This window comes from Periplaneta americana, chromosome 14 (genome assembly GCF_040183065.1).
Source record: "Periplaneta americana isolate PAMFEO1 chromosome 14, P.americana_PAMFEO1_priV1, whole genome shotgun sequence".
Taxonomy (NCBI): Eukaryota; Metazoa; Arthropoda; class Insecta; order Blattodea; family Blattidae; genus Periplaneta; species Periplaneta americana.
In genome coordinates, this window is record NC_091130.1 from 94311007 (window position 1) to 94329801 (window position 18795).

The following is an 18795-nucleotide window of genomic DNA, read 5'->3' on the forward strand; positions in this document are numbered from 1 at the left end:
GTGACATCGAAGACATTATGAAGAAGAAAATAAAGAGCAGTCAGATATTCTCACTTCAGATCGACGAGTCCACCTATATTAGCGGTCACGCACAACTTCTTTAATACATTCAGTACAATAGGGATGTAATTGTATTTTTTTTTGCAAAGAACTGCCCGAGCGAGGAACCGATAAAGAAATAGTTCGTACTGCTAATGAGTATGTGATCCGTAATGAGTTAAGACTGGAGGATTACGTTAGTGTTTGTAGGCCTACAGACAAAGTCGTTTCTGTGACAGACCGAATGAAAGGATTTGTTGCTAAAGTACGTGAAGTAAATCCTAACATATGGAGCGACCACTGTCTCATTCACCGCGAAGTCATTGTTGCTAAGTCTTTGCCATCTTCTCTGAAAATTATGATGGACGAAGTCGTCAACTTCATCAAATCGCGGCCCCAAAATATCCTTTTTTTCCGATTTGTGTCAGGAAATGGAATAACAGCACATTACACTCCTGCTACATACAGAAGTGTGATGGTTATCACGAGATAACGTGTTAGCGCGAATGTTTGGACTTAAAGAGGACGTACTTGCATTTTTTATTATTCAGGGTCATGAGTACGAGGATTTATTTGCAGATGATGAATGTGTATCTAAGTTGGTATATCTTTCCGATACTTTCGTACATTTGAATGAGCTTGACAGAAAAATGCAAGTTAGGAACGAAAATATTATGACTGGTATGGATGAGATTCAAAGATTTGTGAATAAACTGAATTTGTGGATACAGATCATTGAAAAGGGTCATTTGAGATGGTTCCCAACTGTATGGCCCCTTCCTGGCGGTAATAAAGTGTTGATGAACTTAATTAAATAGCACTTAATAATCTTGCAGCAGAAGTTCAAGAATTATTTTAAAGAGAATGTTCAAGATTCCGACTGGGTTCATGATCCATTCATTGTGGATTCAAAACATCTTCCGATTAATATATACTCGTACAAGAGGAACTGGCAGATTTAAAATCAGACAGAACATTGAAATTAAAACTTCTCGAAATGCCTTCGGAAAAAATTTCGGTTGTCAATAAGGAGTGAATACCTGGTTATCTTCGAGATAGTAGTTAATATGATATTGTCATTTTCAACTACATATATGTGTGGACTGGGCTTCTCGACGTTAAATGAAATTAAAACATAAAAGAGGGACTCAAATCCATAGATGAGGAAATGAGACTTGCACTGTCAAAGATTCTGAAGCGGATCAACCACCTGTGTGCACCTAAGCAAGCCCAAGTATCACATTGAAGTTATGACTAAAGTTATGTTACTTCAATATTAGTAACAGAAATGTGTTTTCCAGAGGGAATTAAAGTTCATAAATTGTTAATAAAGGCAAGATTCGATTTTTGTTTTATAATAATAATAATAATAATAATAATAATAATAATAAATTTCATTACATTACGTGATTATATTAAGAGAGTCACATCATATGTTTTGAGGAGATTAACATTTTGGTGTACCATATTGGACCCTTCTATGGTGTGCCGTGAGTAGAAAAAGATTGCGGAACACAGATCTAGACAATACAGCTTTTGACACCCCGTCCATATCACCAATTACTATTTATTTTCAAAACTTCCCGTACCATAAAATCTTAAAGCGAGAAGAATCTGTTGAAGAGGCGTTAAGTAGGTGATTCCTATCTATCGTATTGTAACTTATATTCAGTTTCTTCTTGGATCGTTCTTTTTTTTTAGTGGGTTATTTTACGACGCTTTATCAACATCTTAGGTTATTTAGCGTCTGAATGAGATGAAGGTGATAATGCCGGTGAAATGAGTCCGGGGTCCAGCACCGATAGTTACCCAACATTTGCTCATATTAGGTTGAGGGAAAACCCCGGAAAAAAACTTCAACCAGGTAACTTTCGCCGACCGACAATCGAACCCGAGCCACCTGGTTTCGCGGCTAGACGCGCTAACCGTTATTCCACTTGAATCATTCTTACTATTTATTTCCATAGTATGTTGCTTTCTCGGATTTTTTTATTACTTAAATCTTAAAAATCATTATTCCGAGTGCTATTACCACATATAAGTTCGCCATTATGTTGAAGTTTTAAATAAAGAATTTCAGCACTGAATACGTCCGCCATGTTGTTGACTTTTCAACGCATCGTTACTGTTTTAACGCGACGAATAGGTCATAATAGGCTAAATTAACGATGAGTTTAAAGATGTGTTAGCAATAATGATACTTCACAAAAACTGACTAACATGTTATTAACGATGAGTTTAAAGATGCGTTAGCAATAATGATGCTTGGTGAAGCACAATAATTGACTAACGTATTATTAAATTATTTAACGAAACGTTATAATGATAACTAGAGTTGAAACAATTCCTTCCATGGACACGAGGTTGCTTATGCTTCAACTATACAGTTTAGGTATCTCTGAACTCTGCACAGCGGTCAGATGTAAACAAGAGCAGGTTTCAGACATACAAAGTACAGTATACTTTGGTGGAACATAAACGCTGCTCACTACCTGTTGGGAACATTTTGATGGCCGGTTTCACCAACCTTCGTTATCAATATAACGTCTCGTTAAATAATTTAATGACACGTTAGTCAGTTTTTGTGTTTCACCAAGTATCATTATTGCTAACGCATCTTTAAATTCATCGTTAATTTATTAGGACCTATTCGTCGCGTTAAAACAGTAACGATGCGTTAAGAAGTCAACAACATGGCGGACGTAATTATTCGATGATGAAGTTCTTTATTTAGAACTTCAACATAACGACGAACTTATATGTTGTAATAACACTCGGAATAATCATTTTGAAGATTTAAGTGATAAAGAATTCCACGAAAGCTACACATTAAGGAAATAAGCAGTAAGAATGTTCTAGAAGAAACTGAATACCAGTATACTGTATAGGTTAGAATACGACAGAAATCACCCACTTAACGCCTCTTCAACAGATTCTTCTCGTTTTAAAATAATGTTGCGGGAAGTTTTGAAATAGTAATTGATGATATGAACGGGGTATCAAGAGCTGTATTGTCTAGATATGTGAATAAATTATCAGACGTACTACCAACATTACAATAGTCATTATTTCTATAGGCCTAATAAGCTTATAGCTAAATTTTATGTTGTCATAGACAACATAGATTGTGTACATGTTCCAATCGTATACCCTGGCAGTAATATAGCCAAAAGATTCTGCAATAGAAGATCCTATTTTTCCTTCAATATTCAAACAATTTCATAGGCCTATGTAACGCTCCGCATAGAAAAATTGTGGCTAAACTAGCGCTGAGGTAGTTTCCTTCGTACTTTGCTTATAGCCTACACCTTGCACATACGAATCTGTGACAGGTTATGTTTGATTAGTTTAATTTTTTGTTATGCCTTGCATATACGATCAACTGCATTACCACAAAAAAATCCCTTATAAGTTCAACGATTTTCACTTCTACCTCAGAACTACCTCAGCGCTAGTTTATTGAAATTGTAATAGGTTAGAATACGACAGATAGGAATCACCCACTTAACGCCTCTCCAACAGATTCTTCTCGGTTTAAGATAATGTTACGGTCTACACGGATAGCACAACATTCCAAAGGAGGATGCCTTTTAAATGAAAAGGGTGTAAAGAGATTTTCTTTTAGGAGACAATGGATACCCCTTAAAATCCAATTTAATGACATCTCTCCTGAATCCTGCCACACAAGTATGGCAAAATTGTTACAGGGTACTAATAAATCTGCATGAAATACAGTGGAAAAGTAGTGTGCAATTTATGGAAGAGGCGATTTCCCGTCCTAAATTTAGGCCTAATATAACTGCTTATAATGCTTTGTATATAATTAATTGTGGCATCAATTTTTAAGCTGTCGACCTTGTAGTCCGCTAAATTTTCTCAGATTTCCTTTAGAAGCTACAATTTAACTGCTCTATATTCCTATTATTTACATTTGGAAGCAGCTGTCTTTTTTTTTTTTAATTGCGGTATAACAACATACTGTTTTTAGGAAGATGTTATTAAAATTACTGCCTCTTACCCGTTTGCCTATGATTGTTTCCTCATGCCAAACAAAGTCAGCCATGATCATATGTAACCAATGAAATTCGCGATTTCGAAGCCATGGTCGTATGAAAAACAAAACATGCAAGATACAAGTACAAAATCCCCTCGTTAGTAAACGCCTGTTAATTTTAAAGATACGAGGCTTGGTGAAATAGTCAACTTTTAAAGATTCCGTTAAAATTAAACGATCCATTTGTTGACAAGTCGTTTGTGCTGATTTAAAGAAGCTTGGTGAAACCGGCCATGAGTTAAATATAACCAATGTAAAGTTGTTACTCTTGGTAGTCCTCTGTGGAGTGTACAATTCAACTGAAGCCTACATATATTAGAATGACTTAATATATAAAGTAATGACAATAACACTGCACTACAGGTTAGAAATCGACTCGCTTACTTACTACCGCACTGGACACGTAGCACTACAGTTCAGCACTGTTGCTGTAACCAGACGGTACAGAAAAAACGAAGGTTGGTGAAACCGACCATGAGTCTTCTGTCATTTAACATGAATTTATAGGCTGACAAAGTCCTCTCCATATCACTTGATGTCACTGGACATATTTTATGCACTTTGTTGCTTATCCAACTTCATTGCTAATACTGGTTACCGACTGAGGCCTATCTTTTTTCGCCTACAGATTTAACAGACATCTACAGCTGATTTTTAACTTTGCCATTTAGTTTTCAAAGACTCTTTTCACACAACTATTTCTCAAACACTACCACACCAGGACCATCGCAGAGCAGTCGGCAAGTTTAAGTATAAGAATGCTCACCAAGTGCTGACAGTAGTCAAAAGAGTTCAAATGTTTATGGGCAGCATAAGATCGCAAAATATGTTTGAATTTAATATTACGCGTGTGTAATATGAACATTAATACACACTGAAATAGCAAGTTGAGCAACCGAACGAGAACTAGTAAATAAATATTTAATAAATCAATAAACATACCGACAAAACACTTTGAAATAGGCACTTATATTCTGTAACACATCAATATTCCTGTGCATATATATATTCACTATGAAATTTTGTATTCTGAAAGCATTTGTGCTGAAATGCCGTCATATTATAATAAATTAGCAACGTATGTATACTCTCAAACAAAATTTGTTTAGACGTAAATGTTTTATCATTAAACATATTAATGTCATAGAATAAGCCAGAAAATAAAAGCTATAAAACAATTTACACATGGCTGGGGGTCAGAGGCTAATTGGAATTTCCCGGTCTTTGATCGGGTCATAAACCTTGATAGAACTGATATTTAACCTTTGCGGTGAATTTCGGTGAAGTCTGGAGGGCCTAATTAGTCAAATCCATTCTCCTCACCTCAACCCTGGGACCCCCTGGGATCTTTTAAGAGAGCGTGATATACGGAGGGCAACGGGAAGCTACCACATTTATATTTCCTAAGAAAAACTGCAAACATGACATGATCAGTCTTTCCATGGTAAAAGATTCCGGACGTAAATTTCCCCTCGTTCGGATGTCCGGGAGGGAGATACTGAGGAAGGAAATCAAGCGAGAGAAGAAAAGAAGATTGAAGAGTGGCACGTGGAATGTGAGGACTCTACTGCAAGCAGGTAATTTGGAAAACTTGAAGAAAGAAATTAGAAGAAACAGGGTGGATGTGATGGGAAGTGAAGAGGGAAAATAGTGATGAGCAGTGGCGGCTGGTGGTTGAAAAATCTGATCGTTTACTTTAATAAAATCAGTATAGGCCTATTATATTATAGATCCCGTTCTGTAAGAACTATACAGTTACTGCAGTTCGGAAGTAAAAATATAGTTTTACAAGAATACCATCGAAGCTAAATCAGACTACATCGAGAAAATATTTAAAAGAATGTAACAGATCAATATTGCGATCTACTTTTAAAAAATCACTAACTCACTTATTTGTAAAGAAAAACTTGACGTCTCTCCTTGTTCCTGGCGAACAACATACACAACAAATATTTTCTTTCTTTTTCTTCTTCTTCTTCTTATTCTTCTTTTCACACCCGCACAATTACTGAAAACTGAACTACGCCAGTAAATAGGCACTTTTAGATTCTTTAAAAAAATCTCTGTTCCGGAAATATTAATATCTAGGCCTAAGCTTTGAGGGTTTGATCCTAGAAAACAAACTTCTGACGTTTCAACCATGATGTGGGCGTGGCGGCACCCACAATATAGTCATAGGCCTACATATCTCTTAATTGAACACATTTTCCAGATTACAGTGATATGTCTTTCTCGGAAACCTGTGATTTTTAGTCAGTTCTCGATATTGGAAAGCTCCAAAAGTTGTATTTCCTTTCCAATAATGAAATAATGTGGAAAACTTTTAACAATATTTTTTTTAGAACAAATGTACTCTGAATGTCTGCAATTCCCTCTTGTCAGAAATAATCGTTAGAAAGCAAGAGGGGACTGACAGAAGATCGACCATTTAAGAGGATTGTTAAAAACGGGTTTAACGTTCAATAACTATATTGTTCGAGGGTCACTAGGATGAAACGGACTGATTTTTCCATGACACTGACGCAATTCTTTGGCTGCCAATAAATTTTAATAGTTATAGGCCTACTTTATTTATAGGAACATTTTATATGTAAATAAAATAATAAAGACTTACGTAAAAAATGATGCTTAGGCTTATTTTATTCCCGAAATTACATTGTACATTGTTTAAACAATAACTCAAGAACATATAATACTTGTCCTAATTGTACAGACTTTCAACTGCTTGCTATTTCTAAACCGTACAAGATGGGTAGGGACATTATTACGACGGAAATGCGTTAATAAACGTGACCTTTTCAAAAGTGCAATCCGTTTTGGGCCATCTCTTACAGTTTGGGAAGTAGGACCTGTTTTGTTCGGCTTACGCAACTGCTATGCTGAGAGCATGATCCAATAGCCTTGACAACTGCAACCCTTTGACGTCACTGAAAATAAACATGTCTACAGGAAGCAGCCGCGCGGGATATATGAGACTTTATAGGAAAAGAAAAATAATTCTCAATCCAGTAGTAATAGTGTACCCACACGGAAAAGGGCTAATGCCGAATAAGTTACTGAGTATAAACAACGCAAAACTCACGCATAAACATTAGAAACAAGAACGTAAACATTCCCTACATCAATTATTTAATGCCAAGGTAAATATGTTTTAATACAAAACCTAGTACGAGTATTTAACATAGGGTGCTATTCATAGACATTTCGCAGCACGCGCTACGAGCGTACTAAGCTAGCCCCGGCTATCCACTGGTTACTTGTACAGAATTCAAATCATATCCTATTGCTAACACTGGTTTATGAATACGAAAAACGCTGATCATCCACCGGAAGCCCGCGTTAAAAATGCCTATGAATACGGCCCTAAGATTTTAATTCTGGAATCAAGACTCCCTAATCATTTTTACTTACACAAATGTTGGTACATAAGTCATGACAACTATTTATTTTACGTTGACTGGCAGAGAGGACATCAGTGTCTCCACAAGCATTCAGGACTAATGTACATAAAACACGGTGGCAGTCAACGTGATATGAGGAGCAACTCTTCAAAACGCATAATGTCCACCCATGGACAAAATTGAGTTTGATATGAAATCGTATAGTTTTTAACATGCCCTACACGCTCCTGCATTCAGATTTCAACAAAACGCATTTTAACTCTTTGTAATAGAGCTTCGAAATGTAGTGGACAGACCGAATAGCATTTTGTGCTCTAGTGTGAATGCATCGAATAGAATTTTGTCCATTTCTCCTTAAACTAATGTTTTTCTTCCGTCACGAAATAATGTAGCGACCATGTTAAACTAGAATTTAAATTCAAACAATCAACGGAATCATACAACAATGTTAGTGTTGACTTTAATTAATAATTTTTATTTTCATTTATATGCGTTGGCGAGATATTTTTCATTCTCATTGTAAAGTAAACTTGTTTGGTGGAAGTTTCTGTACTTCTCACTATCAGAACAATGGATCATCTGATGCAGAGGTCTAGTGTTATAGTTGGAGAAGAAAAAGATCGAGGGACAAGGAAGCGGATGAAGAGAAAATCAAGAGTAGGATGTTGTTTTATTTCGGTAAAGAGCCTGCACAGAGCAAAAATGAAATGAATATTGCCACAGACATGAATAAAAAGAATAAGCTAATGACTGAACTTGGATCACACAGACTGAAGTCAAAAGCCTTTCATAATTAATGAGGCTTATTCCTAATAATAGCAAGACATTAGCATTTCATTTGCAACAGGTTCAATCATTGTCAAAATTAAACATTGGAGAGGCGTATTATGCCAGACAGATAGCTCTTTATAGTTTTTGTGTAACAAACATAGAAGCCAGAGAGCCTATATTTTACATTTGGAATGAAACTCAAGCAGGTAGAGGGGCAGAAGAAGTTTTTCAGCCATCACCGATTTCTTAAATAAGATGGACATTGATAACTCAACAACTAGTCTCAGATTTTTTGCCGACGGATGCGCTGATCAGAATAAAAATAAACACATGTTACATGCAATTGCTTTCTGGCTACTCAAGGAATCCCCACCACATGTGACTGAAGCACATCTTTGTTTCCCAGTTCGAGGACACTCATTTTTACCATCTGATCGAGTCTTTGCCGTGTGGAAAAGAAGCTTTGAAAAATCCCAAAAATATTGAATCCTAAGACATACTAAGAAACTTACATGGAGGTGGGTGAAACGAGAGTGTTAGGAAAAGATTGGAACATGCGTGATTACAAAGAACTAGGCAACAACCTGAAACCTATTAATGGAATCAGTGAGATAAAAGGGATTCAGTTAAAGAAATTAATGGTAGGTAGTAAGGTCAGTGATGTTGAAATCCAAACCCAGTTGAGTTATTTCACTGATGATTACATAAAAGAGTTTCATGTCCTTGGGTAAACGTGGTTATTGCTTTGTAAAAATTGCCATCAGATCTTTAGTACCGCTTTTAAGTAGAGTTAAACAAGAAAAAAAAGATGACGTGAAAAAATTGCTAACACACAGGTTTGGAGAAAATTGGAAGCAAAAGAAGAACTGAAGTTCCTCGTAAACTGCCTCCGCCTTCCTTGTATTCACCTTGGCGACGAAGAAGACGTTGCTTGTGACTGTTCAGCTCAGGAACCTGTTCTTGGAAAAATATTATAAATAATTTTTCTTGATTACGTAACTACCAATCGTTTATGACTGTTAAGATATGGAAAAGTTCTTGGAAAATTGTAAACAAATTGCTTGCATCCAAAATTTGTCATATTATTTTATAAGGATTTGATTACAATTAAGTTATAATGCAAATGTGCCTAAATAATAAATTCATTATTAAAATCTGATTCATCTGAATTATCATTTTAGTATTAATAAATTATTGACAAAATGCATAATGTCCAAAACAGACTGATCAAATAGAATTTTGTCAATTAGGACGAAACGAAGTGCATTTAGTCCATCATAAAAACGTTTCTAATAAGACACAATAATTTTTTTCACTTTCCTCTTTCAGGATCTCGTCCCTATTCGTGTTTGTGAATTTGAAAAATGCAATAAATATTTCTTAAGTAATCAGTTTTTCACATCTCCTGAAAATTTACTTTCCAGGGACATTATGCATTTTGAAGAGTTGCTCCTCATATATACAATAGTATATCTAGACCTATATATATATATATATATATATATATATATATATATATATATATATAGTATATATACAGTATATATATATATTCAAAGTTCAGCGAAGTTATCACGAGGTATCGTATGTAATCAATAGTATGTGGTCGCATCACTATACTGCTTTTCATAGGACTTAGTTCATGGCGGGCGTGGCCTCGTAGCTGCCCAAAACAACACAGCCATTCGCGCTTAAGCAATGTTGCCTAGTTCAACGCATGACTCCCTCGCTGTGAGTGCAGTAATTTACTGTATATATTACATGCGCCCGGAGCCTGGAAGAAAATGAATATTTCTATAGATAGAGCATTATTTCCTACACATGCTGGTGAAACTACCATATTTTTTAACCCCCTTACTCCTCCTATGCCAGTTTTATTCTTAACAGTGAGTGTCTTTGGCTGAATGTCACTTTTGACCCTGTCACACAAAGATTAACAGCTGGTGAGAGCAACATTTCAATTTAAAATGTCTCACAGCCACATTCCTGACTTGAGTGACGTTACCTACCACGCATATTATTATCAGAATTCAGTCTTTAAAAGCCTATGATGTTGCTTGATTCTTGTTCCTGGATCGTGTGTGTTTGATATTACAGTTTCCTGTGCTAAGTATACGAAACTAGTGTTTTTACCATTTTTTAGATTTATATATTATAGCCTAGTGTTTATATTAGTAGTGAACCACTTTAGGAGAATATATATATATATATATATATATATATATATATATATATATATATATATATATATATACAGGGGCAGACGCAGGATTTTTTTTCGGGGAGGGATTTGAGGAGATAGTAAAAATGGAGTAATGAGAAATAAGTTTATATACTCACAATTTGTTTCCGAGTCACAAACAATTACAAGTTGGCCTGAGTAGCGTAGTCGGTATAGCCTTCTGTGCTCGAAGTTGCGGATTCTACCCTAACCCAGCTCGATGGCATTTAAGTTTGTTTAAATGCGACAGGCCTCATATCAGTCGATTTACTGGCATGTAAAAGAAGTCCTGAGGGAAGAAATTCTGGTACACCGGCGACGCTGATATAACCTCGGCAATTGCAAGCGTTGTTAAATAAACCATAATTTTTTAATTTTAACATTTACAATGACTGCAATACAAAAACAATGACAGAATGACATTTACAGAAGAAGGCAACGAGGCTTCTTAGACATTTCATCCAGTACTTCATGAGCTTTTACTTCTACATTTTTATGTATATACATCAAGGCCAGTCCATTTAATCTGTCTGCTCCCATCGTGTTCCTCAAGTAAGTCTTCAAATACCGCAATGTTGAGAACGAGCGTTCTGGTGTTGCTGTAGTTACAGGCAACGTGCAGAAAAGTTTCAGTGCCTTGCGAGTGCAGGGAAAAATAATTTCATTGCACCTGTTCAAAGATGATATAAAATCAGTAGGTATTAGGTGAAGATTTTTCTGATCAAGGAAATTTCTTCTCCACATCTTCAATTCATTGAAGAAAGACTCTGGTGATGCATCATCATTGGGCCACTCATTTACTATAGCCTCAACAGCAGTTTCTAAATCTTCATCTCATGCTCGCACTATGTTTTTAAGCAGCAAAGTTTGTATGGATTTTAGGATTCCCTTACGATTTAAAAACCTGTCCTTGAGCTGACTAATGAAATAGTCCAAGAAGAGAAGGAAAATTAAAAGCCTAAAATACTCTTCATGACTATCTGTCTTGAAGTAAGAACGCTTTGTTTGTCTTCCTGCAGTTCTTGGAATTTAACACTTTAGCAAAAAGAATTTACGTGGAAAACTCTCTAATTCCTATGTACATTCACGAATTAAAATTAATATTATTTTTGTTTCTTGTTTCGTATTTTTCTCAAAATTTCGGGAGGGGATATATCCCCTTAATCCCCCTCCTTGCATCCGCCCCTGTATATATATGTATATATACACACACAGTATAGCAAACCGAACACTTATACAATTAATCAAGGAGTTCGACGTTTTTAAGTTTAGTCCTAAGAAACCAGGCAAGGAAGATTGTTTTTAGGTTCATAGTTCTGTTGAGGAATTAAATGTGAGGAGAAACGTCGCCAGCTCAACTTCAGAGCCTGTAATGAACATACTCGTACAAGACATTGATTCATTGGACAACGACGAAAATGAAGCTGACAGACAAACTGACGAAAATGAAGATGATTTGGATCCTCCGTAGCAAGAAAAGTAGGTATGTGCAAATGTGCTAAAAAGTAGGCCTATATCATAAGAAAATTGATTTTTAGGCCTATCAGTTACCGCATATTTAAATTATTTAGTCAATTTATTAACATTAATAATAATAATAATAATAATAATAATAATAATAATAATAATAATAATAATGATAATAATAATAATAATATTCCATTCCTGTCTCCTTTATTTTTATTTTATTCACATGCGTCAAACACAAATACCTACATTGGATAGTTATTGTGGAATAATGTCGGCCTATAATAAAGAAGTGAAAATATGCAATTAAGGGTGATAGTTGCATTAACTCAATATCTAGTTTAAAAATATGTCTGTTCTAATTTATTGCGCGTTTAGGTGTATAAAGTACTTCATTACTACTACTACTACTACTACTACTACTACTACTACTACTACTACTGTTATTATTAGGCCTATTATTTATTATCTGTTATATTAGTCTGTTGTATTTAGAGCACATCAAATATTTGTATTTTACTTCACGAACATGGAGAGAGCAATAATAATAATAATAATAATAATAATAATAATAATGACAATGATATATACATAAAATAATTGTATTTATTTTGTGAACCTAGTGAGTGCAAAAGTTAATAGGCCTACATCTGCTTAATTTAATTTTGTGTCTTCATTTATACGGGGTGTAAACACAGATTGTAAGTTATTAATACTTCGAAATGTATTACAATTATAATTAAATTATTCACAAATAAATGTTATGAGGTAATATATCCTTCATGCGTCCGCGACAGAGGAAGAGAGAGAGAGAGAGGTCTTCTAATGTCGCGCTGAGTTTTGAGTAGCGAAGATGTATAAACTAAGTCGCATGAAAAGCATTATAGCACTGTGAAGTAGATACGTGTATACGTATGTTTATCGTATAGAGAGCGATGTAAAATCAGCTGTGGGTCGACTGTCGTGGCGTGCATCCATAGTACGAGTATGTGGCCGCATCACTAGATAGAGGGTGATATGGTTACCGCACAGCGTAAAGCGTAATGCAGTTGTGAGTCGACTGCCCTGCATAATGGCTGTGACTCAAACGATTTTTAGATTGGGTATATGTGTTGTAATGCTATTCCAGTTGCTTAATAAACACGAGTAGCATGATGATGCTATGGATGTTTGATCCCTACCCCACCCCACTAGTAGTACATATAACCCTGCCCTTTCATTTGCATATTTCAAGAGCGGAGCATCTGATTGATCATCGGACGACGGAGCAGCAGTAGCAGCCTCTGGAGGACAGCTGACCTTCGGACTTCCGAGGATTCTGGGCATAAGCCTGCGCAACGCTGCTAACTTGCTGACAATTAAGTGAAATGGATCCCATTCGCAAGATAAAGGTTACAGTTATGAACCGTCAAGTAGGTGACTGCAAACAGGGACAGACATCACCGGTAGTGATTAGTTCCAAGCAATCCAGAATTGGTGTAGACAGCAAGACGAAACTGCCAGTCACTGTAAAGCTTAGGCAGAAGATGAAGTCCCCGGTGTCGTCTCTGGCATCATTTGCTACTGAGACTTCTGGAAGTCTGCCCTCACCGGTAGCTTCAGATGTGTCAGTAGGGGCACCACCCTCTCGCTCGGTTGACAATGTGTTCTCTAATATGCAAAGGACCTCTAGTGTGTCCTACACGTCTCCAGCTTCCAATACTGATATACGAGAGCTATCTGAAAGCGAGAGGAGAGAAATTTCGCCTGCTAACGATAGGAGATCAGCATCACGACCTCCCACTACACCACTGCTAATCAACGAGAGGGGTGCAGCTGCAACACTCTCACCCACTCAGCCGCCAACAACAAACTCTGAAGTCGCTTAGGGAGATTATATGACTGTTAGGAGAGGTGATGTTCCTCTAATAACCATCGAAAATGACTACCCAGGCGACCATGTAACAGTACTGACGACATACCGAGACGCGCACAACCCACTAGAAAATAACTGCAAGCGATTAATTCAGTAACTGACTAGACTTGGATTTCCTGTACGAAACACTGTCGTCATGTATGACAACTACCACGAGGCTTCGAACGGAATGTTTCTAATTAACCTTACTGACGAAAAGGTGAGATAGATACTCGTTCTGACAAACTTGTTGTTCACATCCGTGAGGGTAGAAAAGTATTTTCTGGACTCACTCCTCTTCAGTGCATTTGCTGCTGGAGGTTCAGACATAGGCCTACAGCTAGGTAGTGTAAAGAACCGCCAAGATGTAGAAAATACGCCTGACAGCACGTAACATCTGCTTGCAACATGCTGAAGCACTACACGAGATTGTGTGAACTGCCAGGGGCAACACCCAGCAACGTACTGAAGTACAGAGGTTGTAGAGAATACATTGCTTATAAGAACCTGTATCATAAGAGACATTACACGTTAGGTCATGTGGAACGCTTACATGCAGCCTGAGGCTTATTGTGCTTACCATTCCTATTCTGTGAATGATTGGGTAGCTGAATGGCCGCGCTCTCGTACAAGTACAGCACGCTGCACCGTGAACTTAACTCGGGCTATGGTATGAATGATGATGACGACGATGATGATGATGATATGCGAATTAATGATGGCGAATTGAGTCCGAGGACCATCGCCGAAAGTGATCCAACAATTCTGCTTCAATTGGTTGAAGTAAAACCCCGGGAAAAAAATCCCAACCAGGTAACTTGTTCCAATCAGGATTTGAACCCGGGCCCGCTCCTTTCACGGTCAGACGTGCTACAGCGGTTGACGTGTCAGATCATACTGCCAATACTGCTCGTCTTCCCTCTTCCCCTCCTGTTCCGACAATCAACCTGGAGAATTTCGACACCTGTGTCTCTCACAGGCCGCAGAACCTGAACAAAATACTGCGCGCCCTCGGAGGATGTATGGCAAGTAGATGGGAACATAGGTAAGAAAGGAAAACGCGCTATAGCAAATGCTGCTACTGTAGTAAGGTTCCTCTTACCACTACAGAATCAGCGGTCAACGAGGCTGCCACAGTGGAAGAATAATGGTGAGGCCACGTGAGGCGGTGCGCAGATATCTATTTATTTGTCTATGCAGGTATCGTTCCCTCTTCCTCGCACAGATGACGTCACGCTGGGACCAAGATCCTGCCTTGCCTTCTCCTGAAATTTTTTTTTTTTTTTTTTTTTTTTTTTTTACAACTTATGTGACTTTTCCGCCAACCAAAGAATGGCATTTTATTTTGTGACTAGGAATGTTTACGAAACAAAGCCGTTTAAGCCGAGTGAAGCAAACTCTACAAACAAAATAAATATTTTAACATGTGTATTTATACTAGAGATGGGAGGTTATTAAAAATAACCGGTTATCGGTTAACGGGTTATTTTTAAATTAATTTAACCTGAAGAAAGTTAACCGATAAAAAGTAACCGGTTATTGTTTTTTTAACAGTTTAAGGTCAGTAAATTAGTCAGAAAAACAAAATGAGAGATAATTTGTAATAAAAATCAAATAACAACTTGCAATCAACTGTAAGCCAACCAGAAGGTAGTTAAAAGAACGTCGATGCTGAAGATCAACAATCACATCCCTAAACAAAATGCAAAACAATAATAAGAGGTTATGGAATTGCATTTAGTTAATTACTTCACTCGCATTAGGATTCTAGGTAAAATAAATTAAAACAACACAAATTGTATAATTTTTTACAATAATAATCTTGATTATGATATATTTCGACGGGCAATCTACTCTCCTATAACCAATAAATACTGAAGTCAAAGTTTCTCGTCGTTTGAAATGCTCCAATATCCACACACACATATATATATATATATATATATATATATATATATATGTATGTATGTATGTATGTATGTATGTATGTATGTATGTATGTATTTATTCACACTGCAATGGGTATACACTCGGTGGCAGTGGTAACTAATTACACTCAATAATGACAATAATAAACTTATTAATTAAAATACAATTAATAATAATACTAATAATTAATACTAATAATAATAACAACAACAACAACAACAAGAAGGAATATACTAAATTAAATGCACGATCACTTAAAATAACATCTGAAATATTCTAATTTGTATCTTAAAACTAAGATCGAACTAAAACCCACGAGTATGATATGTTCATATCTGCACAAGTACCTTTCAACATTACACTCATTTCGCTGTCAACTCACTCACTGCACTGGAACTACGACACATTTCACTGATTCTATCCTGATTTCACTAACACTTCAAAAACATTTCACTGTTCAAATACTTTGCACTGCCACTATAAACTATAAAGCTTCACTGACAGGAACACGTTTCACTTACACAGCACACTTCACTGACACGACATACTTCTTCACTGATACAACACACTTCACTGACACAACATAATTCTTCACTGATACAATACTTCAATAACAACATATCATTTACACCCTTTACATACTGTGTATAATTACCGTCTATTAGTAAGGTCCTTAAGCCTATTTTAAATGCATTTTTGGTTGTTGGTAAAGCCTTTAGTAAGTCTGCAGGTAAAGCATTCCAGTCCCTGATAGTACGATTGAGAAAAGAAAACTTTCCAGTGTCCGTCCTCTGCCTTCTTTCCCTCAATTTATATGAGTGGTCGTTCCTTGAAGAGTAATTTGGCGGCTGCAACCTATTTTTTTATTTCTCTCCAGGCAGGCTCACCTCTGTATGTTTTGAACAGTGCTCATAATCGAATTCGCATTCTCCTCTCCGTGAGTGTGTCCCATTTTAATGGTGAATTTTTCCGACAACACTTAAGAGCCCGTTTTTGAATCTTTTCCAGTGTCTTAATATGTTCTAATCTGTAAGGATCCCAACATGCAGCACCATATTCCATTACTGGACGTACTAGTGATTTATATGCAATCTCTTTGGATTTATTTATTTTCTTAGTACCCTCATCACAAAGTATAACGCTCTCCATGCCTTTCCCGCTGTGTCTGTAACGTGTTCCCCCCAGCCGAGATCGCTGCTAAATGTTATTCCGAGGTATTTACATTTGTTAACTTCCGGAATGGTTTCACCCCCTAACGTATACGATGCGACTATTTTATTTCTTTTCCTTGTAAAGCTGATGGCTTTGCTCTTTAGGGAATTTATTTTCATTTTGTTGGCTATTGCCCAATCGTTTATTCTATTGAGGTCATTCTGGAGAAGAGTAGTATCTTCATGGCTTTTTATTTCCCTGTATACCATACAATCATCCGCGAATAAGCGAACCCTGGACAAGATATTAACTGGCAGATCATTTACAAAAGCCAAGAATAGAAGAGGCCCGAAGACATATATGTATAAGCCAATCAGAAAAAATCAGCGATTGAGATGGGCATATACATATTATTGACATTGAATCGATCGATGTCGATGCGAACCGTAGATTAATTCCTGATGTCAACGACCTGAATATTCCACCTGTGAAACTGAATAAAACAATCATCCCGATTAGCTCTACCGTAAAAAATCTCTGAGTGGATTTCGAATCTAATCTCAATTGGGATACGCATATTAAATAAGTTATACATGTAAGAAGGCATTCTCTATTCTCCATTCACTAAAAAGATTGTATCATTATCCATCTAAATTAAAACAGACGCTGGTACAGACACTCATTCTACCTCACTTCGATTATTGCGACGTTTTGTTCAGTGATCTCAGGATTGATTCCGCTCAGAAACTGCAGCTTGTTCATAACGCGTGCGCCCGCTTCATTTGTAATGTTCGATACTATGATCATATCTCACCTTCTTTCGAGAAGTTATCATGGCTTAGGTTACATGAGAGGAGAAATCTGCACTCACTTTCTCTCTTATACCGAATTATGCACACTTCATCCCCCTATTATTTATTCGCTCGTTTTCATACTCTCTCTCGCTATCATAATATTAATACTCGATCACAACGCGACAACACGCTAGAAATTCCACTTCATACATCATCTCTGTATTCCTCATCTTTCACTGTTGCTACCTCTCGTCACTGGAACTCTCTGCCGCATTGCATGTTACCACGTATTCACATTTTTTTCTGTTCTAGTGATATTTAACTTATTTTATATTTTTGTTTTCATACTTTCCGATAATGGTATATCTATAATGTAATAAGTTGAGCTATATATAATCATAATTTTCCTTACTGTGTGTACTTAAAAATATTGTGTTCATTGTATGCTTTGTACTGCACTATTTTATTACTACTATTAGTATTATTATTATTACTATTCTTATTTTTTATCATTATTAATATTATTATTATTATTATTATTATTATTATTATCAATAATTGTCTTATTTTTTATACTTTGCATGTCTCATTTATTTTGACCTGCTGTTCACAATTTATTATGCTTTTTCCTTTCTTTCTGTATGTTATATATTATGTCTGATTTCTACTTACTTGTTGTTTACATATTATTACTATTATCTTATTCAGTTTTGTGTGTAAAATTGTAGTGTACTTTGTAAATTTGTAGTGTTTTTTGTAACGCAGTTTTACTCCTGGTTGAGTGTTAGAGAAGGCCGTATGGCCTTAACTCTGTCAAGTTAAATCATTATTATTATTAATATTATTATTATTATCATTATTATCATTATTATTATTATTATTATTATTATTATTATTATCATTATTACTATTATTATTATTATTTCGCCACCTGCGGACAGATGAAGTAACTAAAGCAGTAACGTATACCCCATCTAGGAAAACCTACAAGACAATTTGATTACATCGATTAGAAAATAATAAAAAGATTGGATGTTCGACTGGCAATAAATTTGAGATAAACTTAAATACCC

The 18795-nt window shown here is 36.1% G+C and overlaps 1 protein-coding gene across 1 annotated transcript in view; it reads right to left on the reverse strand.

Moving 5' to 3' along the window:
- LOC138713584 (alkaline phosphatase-like) overlaps positions 1 to 14968 on the reverse strand; it is a 73405-nt gene extending 58437 nt beyond the window's left edge. Inside the window, exon 1 of the mRNA XM_069845772.1 lies at positions 14950 to 14968. The gene's annotated coding sequence lies outside the window, so the exon portion shown is untranslated. The remainder of the gene's footprint in view (positions 1 to 14949) is intronic.
- Between the last annotated feature and the right edge of the window lie 3827 nt (positions 14969 to 18795).